Below are 12,034 nucleotides of genomic sequence, written 5' to 3'. Positions count from 1 at the left end.
TATGTGTTCATATCTATTATTTGTATTGCTGCTTTCCATTCTTCTCTTCTGCACAGCTTTGTCCTTGGTTTCAATCCCAGTTCCTTACCCTCTACAAAAACTTTCTATTGCTTTTCATGTTGGTATCTAAACCAAATGCACCATTGAAGCTGGTGCATGATAGTCATTGAACTCAGGGTCCTAATGTTTAGAACCGAGAGCGCAAAGATCAGAGGGCGTTGGTGGTATAGTGGTGAGCATAGCTGCCTTCCAAGCAGTTGACCCGGGTTCGATTCCCGGCCAACGCAGTACAAATACTTATATATTCTGCAAGCAGGATATATTTTAAAGCAACATTTCACAAAATGGTAATATAATTAAGAGGTTAATCAGCCATTATATAAAAAATAAACAAATATGTAGGCAAGCATTTCGATCGCCCCTTCTGCTATATTCATTGTCCTAATATATGATAAGTTTCATAAAGCAGAGTCACCACTCACATGTACTGGTAAAAAAATATGTTACAGTGGGCAGACAATGAAAGGGCTGAGGCCCAACCAGACATTTTAACTCCAGCATCTCTATGTTAAAAAGCATTTCCTAGGCAATATTTAGCCTCTGAAAAAATATGCAAGATCCAGCAATAAATCTGGCAAAAGTCCCCAACATTTTGTGCATACTTGTGCCCTCACCTGAATGTAGCACCACCTTGTAGCCGTCGGAGGTAACTGCAGCTCACAAAATGTTTCATCAGAGGGCAAGTTTAGAGGAATCCAAAAGGCAGATGTCCATGGAAAGAGCCTCCGACTGCAGCAGGAAGTTTGGATGCTTCAAATTTGCATAGCTTCCAGTCCAACGTCCTCTCATGTACCGAACGCTCCCAAACGCTCTAAAGCCTTATACCGGCAAGCCCTCACCGGGTAGATCTCTGGCTCCCAGGAAAAGCCAAATACTGAGCATGCAAGCACTAGGATCACAGAGAGAGAGGGAGACAGAGAGCGTCGGAGAGCTGTTGTCTTGTTAAAGGCCTGAAACGGCTAGTGCCTAAGAGGGTCTGGACTTTCAGTTGTGACTGATTGTGAGAGGGGAAGATAAAGATTTTCTGCACCCAGCATGCCTTGCGATATACTTAGGCAAATGAGGTGAGAGCCCGACCAATCCCACGTCACTTCTCTGAATGCCTCCTCATCTGCATAAAGAGAACACTTTCACAAAGGAGCAGAGTGGCGCAGCGGAAGCGTGCTGGGCCCATAACCCAGAGGTCGATGTATCGAAACCATCCTCTGCTAATTTTGCTTGATTTTCCTTCCAAGGACCAAGCTGTCATTTCCACATAGCCAGAAAGGAAAAGTGCAAGCTTGTGCCAGCTATGTGAGAAAAGACTTCTCAACTATTCGTGTCTGTGTAATACAAGAGTGATCGTGAAAGGTACAACCCTGTACTTTGAAAGTAAAGACACACAATTATAACCATAAATGACTGACTGGTGGGAGCTTCACACAACTTTCTGGGCATGCTTTGAATTTCATTCTTCCCTTTTTGTTCTGCTCTTATATATCTCCTGGGCATTTCATGGAATGTTCTCTTTCTCTTCCCTGCTTTGCTTCCCATGCTGCCTATATATGCTCATTTCTACTATTTGTACTGTTGCTTTTCATTTCTTCTCTTCTGCACAACTTTGTCCTTGGTTTCAATCCCCAGTTCCTTACCCTCTGCAAAAAACGTTCTACTGCTTCTCATGTTGGTATCTAAACCAAATGCACCATTGAAGCTGGTGCAAGATAGTCATTGATTTCTGCAACGTAATATTTAGAACCGAGAGCTAACACATCAGAGGGCGTTGGTGGTATAGTGGTGAGCATAGCTGCTTCCCAAGCAGTTGACCCGGGTTTGATTCCCGGCCAACGCACTGAAAATACTTATATATTCTGCAAGCAGGATATATTGTAATGCAACATGTCACAAAATGGAAATTTCACGAACAGATTAATCAGCCATATATAAAAAAATAAACAAATACGTGGGCAAACATCTCAATCGCACCTTCTGCTACATACATTGTCCTAATATATGATAAGTTTCATAAAGCAGAGTCACAACACACATGTGCTGGTAATAAATTTGTTACAGTGGGCAAACAATGGAAGGGCTGAGGCCCGACCAGACATTGTAACTCCAGCATCTCTATGTTAAAAAGCATTTCTAGGCAATATCTAGCCTCTGAAAAAATATGCAAGATCCACCGATAAATCTGGCAAAAGTCCCTAACATTTTGTGCATACTTGTGCTCTCACCTGAATGTAGCGCCACCTTGTAGCTGTCGAAGGAAACTGCTGCTCACAAAATGTTTTATCAGAAGGCAAGTTGAGAGGAATCCAAGAGTCAGATGTCCATGGAAAGAACCACTCACTGAAGCAGGAATGTTGGAGGCTTCATATTCGCATAGTTTCCTGTCCAACGTCCACTCACGTCCCGAACGCTCCCAAACGCTCAAAAGCCTCACACCGGGCAAGCCCTCACCGGGTATATCTCTGGCTCCAAGGTAAAGCCAAATCCTGAGCATGCTAGTGCTAGGATCACAGAGCGAGAGAGAGATGGTTCAAGAGCTACTGTCTTGATAAAGGCCTGAAACGGCTAGTGCCTAAGAGTGTCTGACTTTCAGTTATGACTGATTGTGAGAGGGGAAGATGAAGTTTTTCTGCACCCAGCATGCCTTGGGATATACTTATGCAAATGAGGTGAGAGCCAGACCAATCCCATGCTACTCTGCCTAATGCTCCTTATCTGCATAAAAAGAACACTTTCACAACGGAGCAGAGTGGCGCAGCGGAAGCGTGCTGGGCCCATAACCCAGAGGTCGATGGATCGAAACCATCCTCTGCTAATTTTGCTTGATTTTACTTCCAAGGACCAAGCTGTCATTTCCACGCTACCAGCAAGGAAAAGCGCAAGCTTGTGCCAGCTATGTGAGAAAAGACTTCTCAACTATCTGTGTCTGCTGAAATACAAGAGAGGGATCGTCAAAAGCTCCACACTGTACTTTGAAAGTAAAGGCACACAATAATAAGCATGAATGATTGGTGGGACCTTCAAACACTTTTATGTGGAGGCTTTGAATTTCATTCTTCCCTTTTTTGTTCTGCTCTTATCTATCTCCTGGGCATTTCATGGAATGTTCTCTATTTCTCTTCCCTGCTTTGCTTCCCATGCTGCCTCTATGTGTTCATATCTATTATTTGTATTGCTGCTTTCCATTCTTCTCTTCTGCACAGCTTTGTCCTTGGTTTCAATCCCAGTTCCTTACCCTCTACAAAAACTTTCTATTGCTTTTCATGTTGGTATCTAAACCAAATGCACCATTGAAGCTGGTGCATGATAGTCATTGAACTCAGGGTCCTAATGTTTAGAACCGAGAGCGCAAAGATCAGAGGGCGTTGGTGGTATAGTGGTGAGCATAGCTGCCTTCCAAGCAGTTGACCAGGGTTCGATTCCCGGCCAACGCAGTACAAATACTTATATATTCTGCAAGCAGGATATATTTTAAAGCAACATTTCACAAAATGGTAATATAATTAAGAGGTTAATCAGCCATTATATAAAAAATAAACAAATATGTAGGCAAGCATTTCGATCGCCCCTTCTGCTATATTCATTGTCCTAATATATGATAAGTTTCATAAAGCAGAGTCACCACTCACATGTACTGGTAAAAAAATATGTTACAGTGGGCAGACAATGAAAGGGCTGAGGCCCGACCAGACATTTTAACTCCAGCATCTCTATGTTAAAAAGCATTTCCTAGGCAATATTTAGCCTCTGCAAAAAATATGCAAGATCCAGCAATAAATCTGGCAAAAGTCCCCAACATTTTGTGCATACTTGTGCCCTCACCTGAATGTAGCACCACCTTGTAGCCGTCGGAGGTAACTGCAGCTCACAAAATGTTTCATCAGAGGGCAAGTTTAGAGGAATCCAAAAGGCAGATGTCCATGGAAAGAGCCTCCGACTGCAGCAGGAAGTTTGGATGCTTCAAATTTGCATAGCTTCCAGTCCAACGTCCTCTCATGTACCGAACGCTCCCAAACGCTCTAAAGCCTTATACCGGCAAGCCCTCACCGGGTAGATCTCTGGCTCCCAGGTAAAGCCAAATACTGAGCATGCAAGCACTAGGATCACAGAGAGAGAGAGAGACAGAGAGCGTCGGAGAGCTGTTGTCTTGTTAAAGGCCTGAAACGGCTAGTGAATAAGAGGGTCTGGACTTTCAGTTGTGACTGATTGTGAGAGGGGAAGATAAAGATTTTCTGCACCCAGTATGCCTTGCGATATACTTAGGCAAATGAGGTGAGAGCCCGACCAATCCCACGTCACTTCTCTGAATGCCTCCTCATCTGCATAAAGAGAACACTTTCACAAAGGAGCAGAGTGGCGCAGCGGAAGCGTGCTGGGCCCATAACCCAGAGGTCGATGGATCGAAACCATCCTCTGCTAATTTTGCTTGATTTTCCTTCCAAGGACCAAGCTGTCATTTCCACATAGCCAGAAAGGAAAAGTGCAAGCTTGTACCAGCTATGTGAGAAAAGACTTCTCAACTATTCGTGTCTGTGTAATACAAGAGTGATCGTGAAAGGTACAACCCTGTACTTTGAAAGTAAAGACACACAATTATAACCATAAATGACTGGTGGGAGCTTCACACAACTTTCTGGGCATGCTTTGAATTTCATTCTTCCCTTTTTGTTCTGCTCTTATCTATCTCCTGGGCATTTCATGGAATGTTCTCTTTCTCTTCCCTGCTTTGCTTCCCATGCTGCCTATATATGCTCATTTCTACTATTTGTACTGTTGCTTTTCATTTCTTCTCTTCTGCACAACTTTGTCCTTGGTTTCAATCCCCAGTTCCTTACCCTCTGCAAAAAACGTTCTACTGCTTCTCATGTTGGTATCTAAACCAAATGCACCATTGAAGCTGGTGCAAGATAGTCATTGATTTCTGCAACGTAATATTTAGAACCGAGAGCTAACACATCAGAGGGCGTTGGTGGTATAGTGGTGAGCATAGCTGCTTCCCAAGCAGTTGACCTGGGTTCTATTCCCGGCCAACGCACTGAAAATACTTATATATTCTGCAAGCAGGATATATTGTAATGCAACATGTCACAAAATGGAAATTTCACGAACAGATTAATCAGCCATATATAAAAAAATAAACAAATACGTGGGCAAACATCTCAAACGCACCTTCTGCTACATACATTGTCCTAATATATGATAAGTTTCATAAAGCAGAGTCACAACACACATGTGCTGGTAATAAATTTGTTACAGTGGGCAAACAATGGAAGGGCTGAGGCCCGACCAGACATTGTAACTCCAGCATCTCTATGTTAAAAAGCATTTCTAGGCAATATCTAGCCTCTGAAAAAAATATGCAAGATCCACCGATAAATCTGGCAAAAGTCCCTAACATTTTGTGCATACTTGTGCTCTCACCTGAATGTAGCGCCACCTTGTAGCTGTCGAAGGAAACTGCTGCTCACAAAATGTTTTATCAGAAGGCAAGTTGAGAGGAATCCAAGAGTCAGATGTCCATGGAAAGAACCACTCACTGAAGCAGGAATGTTGGAGGCTTCATATTCGCATAGTTTCCTGTCCAACGTCCACAACGCTCCCAAACGCTCAAAAGCCTCACACCGGGCAAGCCCTCACCGGGTATATCTCTGGCTCCAAGGTAAAGCCAAATCCTGAGCATGCTAGTGCTAGGATCACAGAGCGAGAGAGAGATGGTTCAAGAGCTACTGTCTTGATAAAGGCCTGAAACGGCTAGTGCCTAAGAGTGTCTGACTTTCAGTTATGACTGATTGTGAGAGGGGAAGATGAAGTTTTTCTGCACCCAGCATGCCTTGGGATATACTTATGCAAATGAGGTGAGAGCCAGACCAATCCCATGCTACTCTGCCTAATGCTCCTTATCTGCATAAAAAGAACACTTTCACAACGGAGCAGAGTGGCGCAGCGGAAGCGTGCTGGGCCCATAACCCAGAGGTCGATGGATCGAAACCATCCTCTGCTAATTTTGCTTGATTTTACTTCCAAGGACCAAGCTGTCATTTCCACGCTACCAGCAAGGAAAAGCGCAAGCTTGTGCCAGCTATGTGAGAAAAGACTTCTCAACTATCTGTGTCTGCTGAAATACAAGAGAGGGATCGTCAAAGGCTCCACACTGTACTTTGAAAGTAAAGGCACACAATAATAAGCATGAATGACTGGTGGGACCTTCAAACACTTTTATGTGGAGGCTTTGAATTTCATTCTTCCCTTTTTTGTTCTGCTCTTATCTATCTCCTGGGCATTTCATGGAATGTTCTCTATTTCTCTTCCCTGCTTTGCTTCCCATGCTGCCTCTATGTGTTCATATCTATTATTTGTATTGCTGCTTTCCATTCTTCTCTTCTGCACAGCTTTGTCCTTGGTTTCAATCCCAGTTCCTTACCCTCTACAAAAACTTTCTATTGCTTTTCATGTTGGTATCTAAACCAAATGCACCATTGAAGCTGGTGCATGATAGTCATTGAACTCAGGGTCCTAATGTTTAGAACCGAGAGCGCAAAGATCAGAGGGCGTTGGTGGTATAGTGGTGAGCATAGCTGCCTTCCAAGCAGTTGACCCGGGTTCGATTCCCGGCCAACGCAGTACAAATACTTATATATTCTGCAAGCAGGATATATTTTAAAGCAACATTTCACAAAATGGTAATATAATTAAGAGGTTAATCAGCCATTATATAAAAAATAAACAAATATGTAGGCAAGCATTTCGATCGCCCCTTCTGCTATATTCATTGTCCTAATATATGATAAGTTTCATAAAGCAGAGTCACCACTCACATGTACTGGTAAAAAAATATGTTACAGTGGGCAGACAATGAAAGGGCTGAGGCCCAACCAGACATTTTAACTCCAGCATCTCTATGTTAAAAAGCATTTCCTAGGCAATATTTAGCCTCTGAAAAAATATGCAAGATCCAGCAATAAATCTGGCAAAAGTCCCCAACATTTTGTGCATACTTGTGCCCTCACCTGAATGTAGCACCACCTTGTAGCCGTCGGAGGTAACTGCAGCTCACAAAATGTTTCATCAGAGGGCAAGTTTAGAGGAATCCAAAAGGCAGATGTCCATGGAAAGAGCCTCCGACTGCAGCAGGAAGTTTGGATGCTTCAAATTTGCATAGCTTCCAGTCCAACGTCCTCTCATGTACCGAACGCTCCCAAACGCTCTAAAGCCTTATACCGGCAAGCCCTCACCGGGTAGATCTCTGGCTCCCAGGAAAAGCCAAATACTGAGCATGCAAGCACTAGGATCACAGAGAGAGAGGGAGACAGAGAGCGTCGGAGAGCTGTTGTCTTGTTAAAGGCCTGAAACGGCTAGTGCCTAAGAGGGTCTGGACTTTCAGTTGTGACTGATTGTGAGAGGGGAAGATAAAGATTTTCTGCACCCAGCATGCCTTGCGATATACTTAGGCAAATGAGGTGAGAGCCCGACCAATCCCACGTCACTTCTCTGAATGCCTCCTCATCTGCATAAAGAGAACACTTTCACAAAGGAGCAGAGTGGCGCAGCGGAAGCGTGCTGGGCCCATAACCCAGAGGTCGATGTATCGAAACCATCCTCTGCTAATTTTGCTTGATTTTCCTTCCAAGGACCAAGCTGTCATTTCCACATAGCCAGAAAGGAAAAGTGCAAGCTTGTGCCAGCTATGTGAGAAAAGACTTCTCAACTATTCGTGTCTGTGTAATACAAGAGTGATCGTGAAAGGTACAACCCTGTACTTTGAAAGTAAAGACACACAATTATAACCATAAATGACTGACTGGTGGGAGCTTCACACAACTTTCTGGGCATGCTTTGAATTTCATTCTTCCCTTTTTGTTCTGCTCTTATATATCTCCTGGGCATTTCATGGAATGTTCTCTTTCTCTTCCCTGCTTTGCTTCCCATGCTGCCTATATATGCTCATTTCTACTATTTGTACTGTTGCTTTTCATTTCTTCTCTTCTGCACAACTTTGTCCTTGGTTTCAATCCCCAGTTCCTTACCCTCTGCAAAAAACGTTCTACTGCTTCTCATGTTGGTATCTAAACCAAATGCACCATTGAAGCTGGTGCAAGATAGTCATTGATTTCTGCAACGTAATATTTAGAACCGAGAGCTAACACATCAGAGGGCGTTGGTGGTATAGTGGTGAGCATAGCTGCTTCCCAAGCAGTTGACCCGGGTTTGATTCCCGGCCAACGCACTGAAAATACTTATATATTCTGCAAGCAGGATATATTGTAATGCAACATGTCACAAAATGGAAATTTCACGAACAGATTAATCAGCCATATATAAAAAAATAAACAAATACGTGGGCAAACATCTCAATCGCACCTTCTGCTACATACATTGTCCTAATATATGATAAGTTTCATAAAGCAGAGTCACAACACACATGTGCTGGTAATAAATTTGTTACAGTGGGCAAACAATGGAAGGGCTGAGGCCCGACCAGACATTGTAACTCCAGCATCTCTATGTTAAAAAGCATTTCTAGGCAATATCTAGCCTCTGAAAAAATATGCAAGATCCACCGATAAATCTGGCAAAAGTCCCTAACATTTTGTGCATACTTGTGCTCTCACCTGAATGTAGCGCCACCTTGTAGCTGTCGAAGGAAACTGCTGCTCACAAAATGTTTTATCAGAAGGCAAGTTGAGAGGAATCCAAGAGTCAGATGTCCATGGAAAGAACCACTCACTGAAGCAGGAATGTTGGAGGCTTCATATTCGCATAGTTTCCTGTCCAACGTCCACTCACGTCCCGAACGCTCCCAAACGCTCAAAAGCCTCACACCGGGCAAGCCCTCACCGGGTATATCTCTGGCTCCAAGGTAAAGCCAAATCCTGAGCATGCTAGTGCTAGGATCACAGAGCGAGAGAGAGATGGTTCAAGAGCTACTGTCTTGATAAAGGCCTGAAACGGCTAGTGCCTAAGAGTGTCTGACTTTCAGTTATGACTGATTGTGAGAGGGGAAGATGAAGTTTTTCTGCACCCAGCATGCCTTGGGATATACTTATGCAAATGAGGTGAGAGCCAGACCAATCCCATGCTACTCTGCCTAATGCTCCTTATCTGCATAAAAAGAACACTTTCACAACGGAGCAGAGTGGCGCAGCGGAAGCGTGCTGGGCCCATAACCCAGAGGTCGATGGATCGAAACCATCCTCTGCTAATTTTGCTTGATTTTACTTCCAAGGACCAAGCTGTCATTTCCACGCTACCAGCAAGGAAAAGCGCAAGCTTGTGCCAGCTATGTGAGAAAAGACTTCTCAACTATCTGTGTCTGCTGAAATACAAGAGAGGGATCGTCAAAAGCTCCACACTGTACTTTGAAAGTAAAGGCACACAATAATAAGCATGAATGACTGGTGGGACCTTCAAACACTTTTATGTGGAGGCTTTGAATTTCATTCTTCCCTTTTTTGTTCTGCTCTTATCTATCTCCTGGGCATTTCATGGAATGTTCTCTATTTCTCTTCTCTGCTTTGCTTCCCATGCTGCCTCTATGTGTTCATATCTATTATTTGTATTGCTGCTTTCCATTCTTCTCTTCTGCACAGCTTTGTCCTTGGTTTCAATCCCAGTTCCTTACCCTCTACAAAAACTTTCTATTGCTTTTCATGTTGGTATCTAAACCAAATGCACCATTGAAGCTGGTGCATGATAGTCATTGAACTCAGGATCCTAATGTTTAGAACCGAGAGCACAAAGATCAGAGGGCGTTGGTGGTATAGTGGTGAGCATAGCTGCCTTCCAAGCAGTTGACCCGGGTTCGATTCCCGGCCAACGCAGTACAAATACTTATATATTCTGCAAGCAGGATATATTTTAAAGCAACATTTCACAAAATGGTAATATAATTAAGAGGTTAATCAGCCATTATATAAAAAATAAACAAATATGTAGGCAAGCATTTCGATCGCCCCTTCTGCTATATTCATTGTCCTAATATATGATAAGTTTCATAAAGCAGAGTCACCACTCACATGTACTGGTAAAAAAATATGTTACAGTGGGCAGACAATGAAAGGGCTGAGGCCCGACCAGACATTTTAACTCCAGCATCTCTATGTTAAAAAGCATTTCCGAGGCAATATTTAGCCTCTGAAAAAAATATGCAAGGTCCAGCAATAAATCTGGCAAAAGTCCCCAACATTTTGTGCATACTTGTGCCCTCACCTGAATGTAGCACCACCTTGTAGCCGTCGGAGGTAACTGCAGCTCACAAAATGTTTCATCAGAGGGCAAGTTTAGAGGAATCCAAAAGGCAGATGTCCATGGAAAGAGCCTCCGACTGCAGCAGGAAGTTTGGATGCTTCAAATTTGCATAGCTTCCAGTCCAACGTCCTCTCATGTACCGAACGCTCCCAAACGCTCTAAAGCCTTATACCGGCAAGCCCTCACCGGGTAGATCTCTGGCTCCCAGGAAAAGCCAAATACTGAGCATGCAAGCACTAGGATCACAGAGAGAGAGAGAGACAGAGAGCGTCGGAGAGCTGTTGTCTTGTTAAAGGCCTGAAACGGCTAGTGCCTAAGAGGGTCTGGACTTTCAGTTGTGACTGATTGTGAGAGGGGAAGATAAAGATTTTCTGCACCCAGCATGCCTTGCGATATACTTAGGCAAATGAGGTGAGAGCCCGACCAATCCCACGTCACTTCTCTGAATGCCTCCTCATCTGCATAAAGAGAACACTTTCACAAAGGAGCAGAGTGGCGCAGCGGAAGCGTGCTGGGCCCATAACCCAGAGGTCGATGGATCGAAACCATCCTCTGCTAATTTTGCTTGATTTTCCTTCCAAGGACCAAGCTGTCATTTCCACATAGCCAGAAAGGAAAAGTGCAAGCTTGTACCAGCTATGTGAGAAAAGACTTCTCAACTATTCGTGTCTGTGTAATACAAGAGTGATCGTGAAAGGTACAACCCTGTACTTTGAAAGTAAAGACACACAATTATAACCATAAATGACTGGTGGGAGCTTCACACAACTTTCTGGGCATGCTTTGAATTTCATTCTTCCCTTTTTGTTCTGCTCTTATCTATCTCCTGGGCATTTCATGGAATGTTCTCTTTCTCTTCCCTGCTTTGCTTCCCATGCTGCCTATATATGCTCATTTCTACTATTTGTACTGTTGCTTTTCATTTCTTCTCTTCTGCACAACTTTGTCCTTGGTTTCAATCCCCAGTTCCTTACCCTCTGCAAAAAACGTTCTACTGCTTCTCATGTTGGTATCTAAACCAAATGCACCATTGAAGCTGGTGCAAGATAGTCATTGATTTCTGCAACGTAATATTTAGAACCGAGAGCTAACACATCAGAGGGCGTTGGTGGTATAGTGGTGAGCATAGCTGCTTCCCAAGCAGTTGACCCGGGTTCTATTCCCGGCCAACGCACTGAAAATACTTATATATTCTGCAAGCAGGATATATTGTAATGCAACATGTCACAAAATGGAAATTTCACGAACAGATTAATCAGCCATATATAAAAAAATAAACAAATACGTGGGCAAACATCTCAATCGCACCTTCTGCTACATACATTGTCCTAATATATGATAAGTTTCATAAAGCAGAGTCACAACACACATGTGCTGGTAATAAATTTGTTACAGTGGGCAAACAATGGAAGGGCTGAGGCCCGACCAGACATTGTAACTCCAGCATCTCTATGTTAAAAAGCATTTCTAGGCAATATCTAGCCTCTGAAAAAAATATGCAAGATCCACCGATAAATCTGGCAAAAGTCCCTAACATTTTGTGCATACTTGTGCTCTCACCTGAATGTAGCGCCACCTTGTAGCTGTCGAAGGAAACTGCTGCTCACAAAATGTTTTATCAGAAGGCAAGTTGAGAGGAATCCAAGAGTCAGATGTCCATGGAAAGAACCACTCACTGAAGCAGGAATGTTGGAGGCTTCATATTCGCATAGTTTCCTGTCCAACGTCCACAACGCTC

At 43.4% G+C, this 12,034-nt stretch overlaps 5 non-coding genes across 5 annotated transcripts; all 5 read left to right on the top strand.

Moving 5' to 3' along the window:
- Window positions 1-215: 215 nt before the first annotated feature.
- TRNAG-UCC (transfer RNA glycine (anticodon UCC)) lies at window positions 216-287 on the top strand. Its single transcript has one exon. It is a non-coding gene; the product is annotated as a tRNA-Gly (tRNA).
- Window positions 288-1,819: 1,532 nt separating this feature from the next.
- On the top strand, window positions 1,820-1,891 carry TRNAG-CCC (transfer RNA glycine (anticodon CCC)). Its single transcript has one exon. It is a non-coding gene; the product is annotated as a tRNA-Gly (tRNA).
- Window positions 1,892-6,599: 4,708 nt separating this feature from the next.
- TRNAG-UCC (transfer RNA glycine (anticodon UCC)) lies at window positions 6,600-6,671 on the top strand. The gene has a single exon. It is a non-coding gene; the product is annotated as a tRNA-Gly (tRNA).
- A 1,532-nt stretch (window positions 6,672-8,203) lies between these two features.
- TRNAG-CCC (transfer RNA glycine (anticodon CCC)) lies at window positions 8,204-8,275 on the top strand. The gene has a single exon. It is a non-coding gene; the product is annotated as a tRNA-Gly (tRNA).
- A 1,522-nt stretch (window positions 8,276-9,797) lies between these two features.
- On the top strand, window positions 9,798-9,869 carry TRNAG-UCC (transfer RNA glycine (anticodon UCC)). Its single transcript has one exon. It is a non-coding gene; the product is annotated as a tRNA-Gly (tRNA).
- The last annotated feature ends 2,165 nt before the right edge of the window (window positions 9,870-12,034 follow it).

Source organism: Lissotriton vulgaris, chromosome 9 (genome assembly GCF_964263255.1).
Source record: "Lissotriton vulgaris chromosome 9, aLisVul1.2, whole genome shotgun sequence".
NCBI lineage: Eukaryota > Metazoa > Chordata > Amphibia > Caudata > Salamandridae > Lissotriton > Lissotriton vulgaris.
This window is presented reverse-complemented; position numbering and strand designations above follow the sequence as displayed.